Source organism: Chenopodium quinoa, unplaced genomic scaffold, assembly GCF_001683475.1.
Source record: "Chenopodium quinoa cultivar QQ74 unplaced genomic scaffold, ASM168347v1, whole genome shotgun sequence".
In the NCBI taxonomy this organism is placed as follows: domain Eukaryota; kingdom Viridiplantae; phylum Streptophyta; class Magnoliopsida; order Caryophyllales; family Amaranthaceae; genus Chenopodium; species Chenopodium quinoa.
The window spans coordinates 8,197,891-8,207,595 of record NW_018742390.1 but is presented as its reverse complement, the minus strand read 5'-3'; the positions used below and the strand labels follow the sequence as shown (position 1 = coordinate 8,207,595).

At 33.6% G+C, this 9,705-nt stretch overlaps 1 long non-coding RNA gene across 3 annotated transcripts; it reads right to left on the bottom strand.

The window, feature by feature from the left end:
• Positions 1–6,053: 6,053 nt before the first annotated feature.
• On the bottom strand, positions 6,054–9,311 carry LOC110700743. 3 transcript variants are annotated; one of them, XR_002507267.1, is made up of 3 exons: positions 7,865–9,311; positions 7,388–7,751; positions 6,054–6,365 (listed from the first exon to the last, which is right to left on the bottom strand). It is a non-coding gene; the product is annotated as an uncharacterized LOC110700743 (long non-coding RNA). The 3 variants fall into 3 exon arrangements; XR_002507268.1 differs by having other exon boundaries at positions 7,388–7,729; XR_002507266.1 differs by having other exon boundaries at positions 7,388–9,217.
• Positions 9,312–9,705: the final 394 nt, after the last annotated feature.

Below are 9,705 nucleotides of genomic sequence, written 5' to 3'. Positions count from 1 at the left end.
TCTTGTGCAAAAGGATTTTATTTAATTTCTTATTTTGAAAATATCTTTTGTAAAATAAAATCACCATGTTTTCCTAATCTTGCGGCCTATTCCCCATGTTCTTCTTCAAGGCATGGCCTTGCACATTAAGGAGTTCATGGTTCCTTAATTTAAGGGACATGATCTTCTTAGTGGGTTGGAGTAGTGGCGTAATGGTGTTGCTGCACAAAGATGATTTTCCAAGGCGTTTTGCAATCTATAAATAGCTATTGATTTCTGTTGGAAAATCTCACCCTTGCTCACATAAGTTTTCTAGCTTTTAATTCGATTCAAGTGTCAATTCCACACAAGTTAATTAGGGTGTTCTTAATGTTCTTATACTAGAGTTTTTATTTCTTCTTTCGAGTTGTAATTAGGGAATGGGGAATGGGGAAGTTTAAGTGAACTTTTGTGTATGAGAAAGAGAAGTGAGAAAGAGAAGAGAAAGAGAATAGAGAACAGAGAAGTGAGAAGAGAGAAAGAGAAGAGAAGAGTAACAAGTTGGGTGACTTGTTCCTCGAGGTTTCAAGTTCGTAGAGGAACTTGAAGTTTGAGTCTTTAGTTTGTAATAGGATCATTTGCCCTATTCTAGGGAAGATTCTTTTCCCAAAATCCCAAGTGGTTGTGATTTTTCTCCTTGTTAGGGCCAAGGAGTTTTCCACGTAAAAATCTCTCTTGCATCTTTTAGTTCCTTTAGTTAATCTTTCAGTTCCTTTAGCTTACTTAATCTTAATTCCGCAAAAAGTTTGACTAAACTCTCATACTACAATTCAACCCCCCCTTCTTGTAGTATTCTTTGAAACAACAAGTTTTAAAATAAAATCTCATTTTATGGTAAGTATATCTTTTGTAAAAAGATATGGTAAGTATATCTTTTGTAAAAAGATATATTAGTATATTTGGAAAATATAAGATTTAGATAAAATATGATTTTATGGTAAATATATCTTATTATTATTGATAGAATATATTCTTAACAAAAGATATATTTGTGGAAAACTTATTTTTGGAAAATATCTTTTATTTCTATCTTTTAATAAAACTTACCTTTTACGAAAAAAATAACTTGGGTGTACTATAAATATGCTCATATGTATTCATTCAAAGGGGAGGCTGACGAAGCTTAGTGGTCGTGCTTAATGGTTTCATCCTTCACCACGAAGCTAAGTCAAACCTCCAGGTCGAAGTTCCAGTTAAGTTTGGTTTCACTTCGCCAAGTAAGTTCCTGACAGAGCTTAAGTGTCCAGCATACTTGTTTTATCTCTTTATTCATTAATATGTATTTAGAGTTATTCTTTGAGATCTTGTAATTGGGAAAAAGGGTTTTGAGTGTTTTATGTATTAAGGTGTAAGAGTTCGTGAGGATTCTCGTTTTTATAATATTGTATTGTAAGAGTGCAATGTGTGAGCTTCTAGTGAGAGGCCGAGTGTAGGCATTTTGGGAGAGCTGAGTGAATCTAAGTTTGGGAGTTAGGTTGGGTAAGATAGCGTCTTATCGTGTAGCAAGTTCAGTCAGGAACATGTGAGAAAGGTCTGTTTGTAATAGGTTCGTAACTAGGAGTGTTTGGCTTATTATAGTGGATTGGTTTGGCTTGAAATCCCTTGGAGGGTCGAGGTTTTAATTCCAGTTGGTCCCTAGATGGTTTCCTCGTAAAATCCACTTTGCATTGTCTAAGTTCCTAACAACAATCAGTTTTATATTCCGCGAAAAGTCGGCACTAGGAACATACTACAATTCACCCCCCTCTTGTAGTATATCATCCGAAATAACAAAGTGGTGTAACATTCACCCATTAATCCCCAATAACAGCTAGCTTTTATCAACATTAAAAGGGGTAACGACTAGTCTTTTAATGACAACATTAATCAGCAATAATGCCCATTAAATTAGCAATAAGAGGAAGCTAAAATTAAGGGTTCCATTGGCCATTAAATCCTAATAATCAAAAGACTCCATATGGAAACATCCTGTAACTTTCTTTATTTTACTTCAAGAACTTCCAACAATCCCCCACAGGTTCGAAGAAGTGAAAAGAAAGAAAGAGAGAAAATTGGTTTTGGACAAAACAAAGCAATTGTATAAGTGTCAATATCTCGCAACTTGAATTAACACATAGTGGACATCAAGCTATGATCCCTCACCTACCAAGTGACCTTCGTCTTGAACTTAATAGGGAGTTAGGGACCCGTCACTTTGAGCCACACAATTGAACATGTATAATATTCTGAAATTCAGCGAATAAAGGTGACGCATTATACTGGCCATACGTCCAGCCTGGATGATCATAGGTGCTCTAGAGTATTAGCCCTCACAATACTCATATGAAGTGGCCACACTTCGACACTTAAGTAGATGAATCCCATCAAGTGTGAGCTACATCACACCACCAAAAATATGGATATGGGTTCATTAAGAGCCATTTGCTCATCCTCTTTCCATTTGTAGCAACCTCATATCAAACATCTAGGGATGGACAAAAATAAAATTTTTGTGCTTCCGAATTATTTTATAATGTTCCCCTTTGAACTATAATGAGAAGGAGTTGATTACTTGTAATTCATGCTTTGGGCTTTTAGTCCCATCCCCTCCGATGTTACCAAAACTAGTTTTGTACAAGGCCTTTAGATAACGAATCCTTAACATTTCTTTTAGACTTTATGTAGTATTCTAGTGATATCACCCCATTCGACAAATCATCTTTGACATCAACCATTATAGGCATGGTTCAATCAAAAGTAACCACGATTTGCGAATCACAACGAATTCCCCTTCAATGGGATATTTGCAAGCATATTTGCTCATAAGAGCTATATACTCTTGATCATCTTGCCTCATAACCTGTCAATTCAAGAGCAATAAATTTATATTATTCCAAAATAAACATAGCAAATCAAGGTTTCTTTGCACAATTTTCAAAAATAGCTCCACCACTTAGTGATGCAGACATAACCACTTGAGTTTGTACTCATTGTCAAACTTCAAGAACTCATGGAAACTTACAATAGAGCAAACTCTAATTGTTTGTACTTTTCAAGTACCTATGAAACCTCTCAAAACTATCTAATGATCATTGCTCGAGTTAAGAGTATACTTGCTTAATCTACTTACAAAATAAGCAACGTTAGATTAAGCATAGTTCCCAAGAAACATAACACTACTAAATGGACACAAATTGCTCCCATATGATCAATAAGATCAAAAACTTTTATATTATAGCAATGACTCATCCATCACAAGTTTAGTCTTAAAGACTTCCAAAAAAACTTAGTGAATTAGCAACAAATAAAATCCATAGAAGAAATATCAAGCATTACAATCCTAAGAAAAAGATTGTAGAATTCTACACATAGTTAGACATAACCTAACTCATAGTCAACGATTTCATCCACGAAAACAATCACTCATGCCATTTCACTAGTTTAAAGCTGATACTCTAAAGACATAAAGATACCAAAATAATCTTGTAAGACAATCTCGATCAAAAAATTGTCTTTAGCACAATTAATCACTTTCGGACTTCACATTAAACAATAGAAAACTCTAACATTAATAGTGCCTCTCATTTTTACCAAATTTAAAAATCCATCGCCGTTAATAAAAGAAGAAAGAACGATATGACATTACAATGTGCATATCTAATCACTTGAAACATAGTGCTAACACACAAATATGTTCAAAGACAAATTATCCATATAAAGGATCAATCAGGCTCAGAATAAAAATTACTCCAAGACTCGCCTACAAAGTCATGAACTATATGCAATTAATAAGCAAAAACTGAGTCAAGACTTTGAGTCCAACACTAATTCTTTATTACTTCCCCCACATTTCACAACAAAGTCCGATTCAAAACCCTTACCAATGCACCCACATTCTCAATGAATGAAATATTTGGATATAAAAACCTCCCTCATAACTTCACATTTATGGGGTCTTTATTAACATAAATTTCTTATAAAGAAAACGCATAAGTTTATAAAACATGAACCTCCACATGAAAGGAAAAGGTTCAAATACCAAAATAGAGCATAAACAAATACATGGTTGGGAAATAATTCATAACTATGTCATAGCATTGGGTATAATAACATATAAGGTGGACAAGAGCAAAGATCTTTGAAACATTGAATTAATCAAAGATAATAATTCAACATCACTTAAAAATATTAACTCCCAAGCCACCATATAAAATTTAAGGTATTATTTACAAATTACTCATGCTTTATTCATAAAGATTTATAAGACAATAAAGATTCATATAGGCGGTAACAATAAACCATCATAAAATATTGGAAAAAAAATCATAGTCTAATTCCCAAAATATTTTACTCGATAGTTCTCCAAAGAGAAAGTCATATAATATCCTTAGAAAAGTTATCACAAAATATCCTTCACAAAACTCAACAAGTTTGAGAATTATAAATTCTACACGTGTTAATCAACCAAAAATAAAGTAATGAAATCAATTGAGTTATGAACAAAGTTTCTCAATACGAGTATTGCATATCATGGATTCAAGCAATTGACATAGTACATCTCCACTCCACACTCAACACATACATGAATCATGATAATAGTAGTACTCGGAGTACATACATGCACCTCAAAAATATGTTAAAAAACATTGCTCAAAGCATCCTACAGAATAACAAGTTAATCCACAAAATGTAGAACCAACAAATTAAAGGTAACTAATTATATGCAATATAATGTCATACTCATAAAATATCGACATTATAACTTTTACTTTCTATTAATCATTCAACAAATATTTAGTTGACAAATTGAACATTCAACATACTTCGTCAACAACCACAAAAGCATATATTTGTTAAGATGATTACTAGGAATTAAACCAAATGATAAACATAATAACATGATACTTGGTTTACAATGAATTTCCCTTGAATTAAATCAAGTAACATGTGTGAGACCTCTATGAGATGCCCAACCGTCCTTAGCTCGTTGTAAATAAGGGCCTCAAGATGTCATCATAACTCACCAATCTGAGCAGCTAGTGAGAATCCAACCGTTGAAAAATAAGTCTCATGTGCCCCAAACATACTCTTAAAATTTCAGCCCAAACCGACCAAGGATGACCTTTGATCGGGGGTCATCTTTGGGACTACTCCCGAAAATCCGCGAATAACGAACAAGTCCTAAAGTCTCAACAATATAGCATATTAAAGGCATTAGAGAATATCAACAAAAACTCCACAAAAAAAATGAGATTTAGGAAACATTATGATACTCCGTCATGTTATCATATTCCGAAGGAGACTCCTCTTTTGAGGATGCTTGGGTCCTGCAGTGGTAGAACCTCGTGAACCAGGCGTACTACTTCTCAACCTTATGTAAACCTTTCTTCTCTATACGAAATATTTTATTCACCTAATTTTGAACCCTTTTTTGGTCAAAGCCAAATGATAAGAATGCAACAAGTTATGTATATATACAACATAATATTATTAGCCAATAAAAAAAAACCCATATTACTATATTAGTAAGGTCACATTTTCACGAATGAGTAAAATTAAAATACTCGAAATAATCACAAGTGTTAAAACACTACGAACAGTACAACTACCAAATTTTATCATTCAATAAATTCCTAATCCTCAATAAACAATTATTTGCAAAATACATCTTCACAAAACATAATATACAATATAACAACAAAATTGTTTAATAATAATAATCACTACTACATTTTTAACCTATTGCAACCCTCAAATCCGTTGCATTAGGCATCAAAATCCGTGACATTAGGCCTATTGCAACGGCCATGCACCGTAGCATCTGCTGCCGTTGCAGTAGGTCTAATGTAACGGTAAAATTACCTAACACAACAGCAAGCTTATATCCGTTGCAATAGCTAAACATCTAATGCCACGGCACCCTTACGGCCTTTGCAGTAGCTATATTTAGCTAATGCGATGGCAATAAAGTGCTAACGCAACGGCTATAACAATAATTATAATAATTTTCAATAAGAAAAAAGAAATAATAATAATAACAACAACAACAACAACAATAATAATCAAATCCAAACTTTATTAATATAAGTTGTAGACTTGTACATTGTTAGTTTGTTACCCTTAGGGAAAATTACAAAATTATATAGTATGTCACTAATTAAACCATGAAATAAGTATCAAAATTAAATATTTGTGTGTCGTGTCTTTATTAAGTCTTGCTGTGATATGATCAATTCCAGCATTCTGCTTTCCAGGCTCGGGGTTATGCTCCTTTCTTCCCCATATTCAGAACTCGCGGAAGTACTTGTTGTGCTGACTTACTTCCATCTTCTTAATCTGCTTATGCAGACTAGCACCATAACGGGTACCTGAACAGTGCAACAATAAGCATCAATTAAGATACACCCATACATACACTTTCAATCTACTAACCCAACATAACAGCAAAACAAAATAAAATCCTGATGGCTGATACCACATGTATTGAACTTCAAATTACCCATATCTAATCATATACAAAGCTGTTCTAAACAAAGATTATCATATGCAGTCATCAAGAATGATTTCTATGAACATAATCAGCACTAAACAACCTAAATCAATCATATTATGGTCATAATTCATAATCTCTTTTTTTTTTCAAACCCGTAATGGGTGCCTTATATTGATAACTTATCCGTCAAAACATAAGGAGATAACTTATCCATCAAAACATAAGGAAAACCTTTGTCCTTGTGAAGTTTTTCCTTAACTTGTTCAAAATCGTAAGGCAAAACACGAGCTAAGTTATGGGCAACAGTATTCCCATCTCACTTAACATGGCACCACAAAAAAGAATTAAAATCAACACAAGAAGACAATATATCATCTAAAATAGCATCAAGATCAGTGAGGTAAACCGAGGCCTGTGATAATCTGGAGATAAGGACTTGACAGTCTGCTTCTAGAATAACATCATTCAAGCCAAAGCGTTTGGCTATTCTGACTGCCATAGCAGCAGCTTTGTTTTCTGCCACAACATGGGGCTGGTGCGCCTGGAAGAAGCGGACAACACCTTCCCTTTCTAGTCTCTTGCAACAACACCAAGCCCCACCCACCCTCAAGGTTCAGTGAGGCATCGCATTTGAGTTTAATCGTTCCCTCGGGTGGGGGAACCCATTTCTTCGAGCTTCTACATGTAGCTGTCTTGGCACCACCATAAATCTTTCGTGCATAGAGGCCACAATCCGCAGCAAGTCTGAAAACTCGCTCAATAATCACAGGGTGGTAAGTGTCTTTTCCATTCAAAATCATGTCATTCCTTCTATTCATAATCTAAGAATTACTTCATGCGATGTAACACAATTCAAATACAATAAGATTACATTCAAATAGAATTGAAAATACTCACTGTATTTCCCGACAATACCAACCTTCTTGGTTCTCTGGGCGTGTTTACATAAACAAGCATAAGTAAAAAAATTTCTAAGAAAAAGCTTAGCATAATCATCGCACATCCTAAACCAATAAATACCACAATTAAAAAAAATGCTTAGTTGCTGATGCCCCACCTGAAAATGAAGGTCAGAGCTGAGAACGTTTTTTCTGTCTGGGGGAAAGAGGAAGCTTTTGTTTCATAACAACATAAACTGTCCAGAACAGATGGAAGTCGATTTTCACACAGTTGGTTTCTGACTAACCCTGTGGGTTCAAAATATTACTTCATAGATCTTCTTTTGACGACCTACAACAACTATAGGAAATCGCTTCAACAACTGTAAATTGATTATCAACCAGTACATATATAAATGGGATGGAAATAAACAAGTCAGTTCTCAAAATAGATTGAAAATTCACTACATTCAAACGGTCCAAAATCAATTAATACCTTCCACCATATACCAAGAATCCAGAAGCTGTACTAAATGGAATAATTGCAATAACCAACTACAATACGTTACAGATAGCTTGAGTGTCTTTATCAATAGCAACGATGAAGCAACAAAAAGAGAGGTACGTATATAACAGTGGAATCTATATATCTACTTGGTCATATCATTCCAACTTCCATTTCATGAAGTATGCACTCCGTATGAAAGATTAACAGTCTTAATATAAATATTTTGCATTCAATTCACTCATTGTTTATACTAGTAAATGAAGTAAATTCTCAATTTTATTTTATATGCTTAAGTTATCTTTCAATGCCCAAATTTAGATAAATCTGAGTGTGCCGACAACAATACCAATATATTGAACTAAAATCACTACAAAAGATTACAGATTATAGACAAATGTTTCATAAACCCTAGATAACAATTAATACAAACCTCAAAAGCCAGCAAAACTTACATATTACAAACAAATGTTTCATAAACCCTAGATAACAATTGATTTCAACCTCAAAAGCAACCAAACTAAGCTAATAATCAGAATTAAAATGAAAAAATTGACATCTCATTAGATCAAATAAACAAAAAGCGCAAAAAATAGTAATGATTTGGAGTTTTTAAAATGCATATTTCACAATAAACTCAAAATTATTAACTAACATTTCAAGCAACAAAAAATCAAACAAATCAATCCAAACTTATGTCGAATAAATCAGATTCATACACAATAAATTAATCTAAACTAGATTATAATTGATGATTGAAAAGAGAGAGATTGAGAGGTGTACCATTGCGACGAATGTCCACTGATGGTGGTCGAACACAAGATCCACGACCATTGGAGTAACAAGTGATACAAATAGTGAGTAAATAACAAATTACTAGAAATTCAAATCCACCAAAGAACCCTAGATTGTTGACAATTAAATCAAAGATAGTTAAACCCTAGATTGTCAAATTGATATTTGATGATTAATAATAATAAGTACCTCAACCCAGCTTCAATGGAGAGAAGAAAGCCCAGAGTACGCCGCTTCATCAGAAAGCTTGCTCAATTGAGGAGAGATAGAGTGTGTGTGAAAGAGAGAGAGAGGGTATGTATGAAAGAGGTCCTCCAACTAGTGACTCACAAAATTCTTATTAGAGGGGCGGATTATCTCAATTTAAGCGCATTTAAAAATTCCAAAATCACTACTGTGGCATTAGCCTTTTAGGCCATTGTATTAGCACCCCTAAATGGAACGACTTCTTGAAGCCGTTGCGTTAGCCCCACTTTTTGATGTACAAAGTTTATGTCGTTGTATTAGGGTTATCTAATGCAACGGCAATAAAACGAGCCGTTGCAATAACTCTTTTTAACCGTTGCATTTGATTAAAAATGTAGTAGTGAATAAACATAATTATCAAACCTACCTTATCATTCAACTAGATGATAAGTTTACGGAGTTCTGTGTAATAATCGAAGTGCCAAAGTTTAGGGATCAATGCCTCAAAATCAGCCCATGCTCATCAGATCATATACTAAAATTTTATCTCAACGACTCAACGTTCAACAACTAACATATAGAATACACACTATATAATATACCAAATTAACAATATGATGAACCCACTAAATAATTAGTGAGGAGAATCAACTCAACACATTATACAAACACAAACCCATGTGCAAAAAAACCAAAGTCTATTAAATCATATCCACCATATAAAACCAAAATCAAACCAAATTAGAAGTTACAATATCCTATGAATATGAAAAACAATAACTCATTTAATTTAATTAAAGAAATTGTTTTTGTCATTAGTCTAACAACACACGTATCAAAAATTGCTCCAA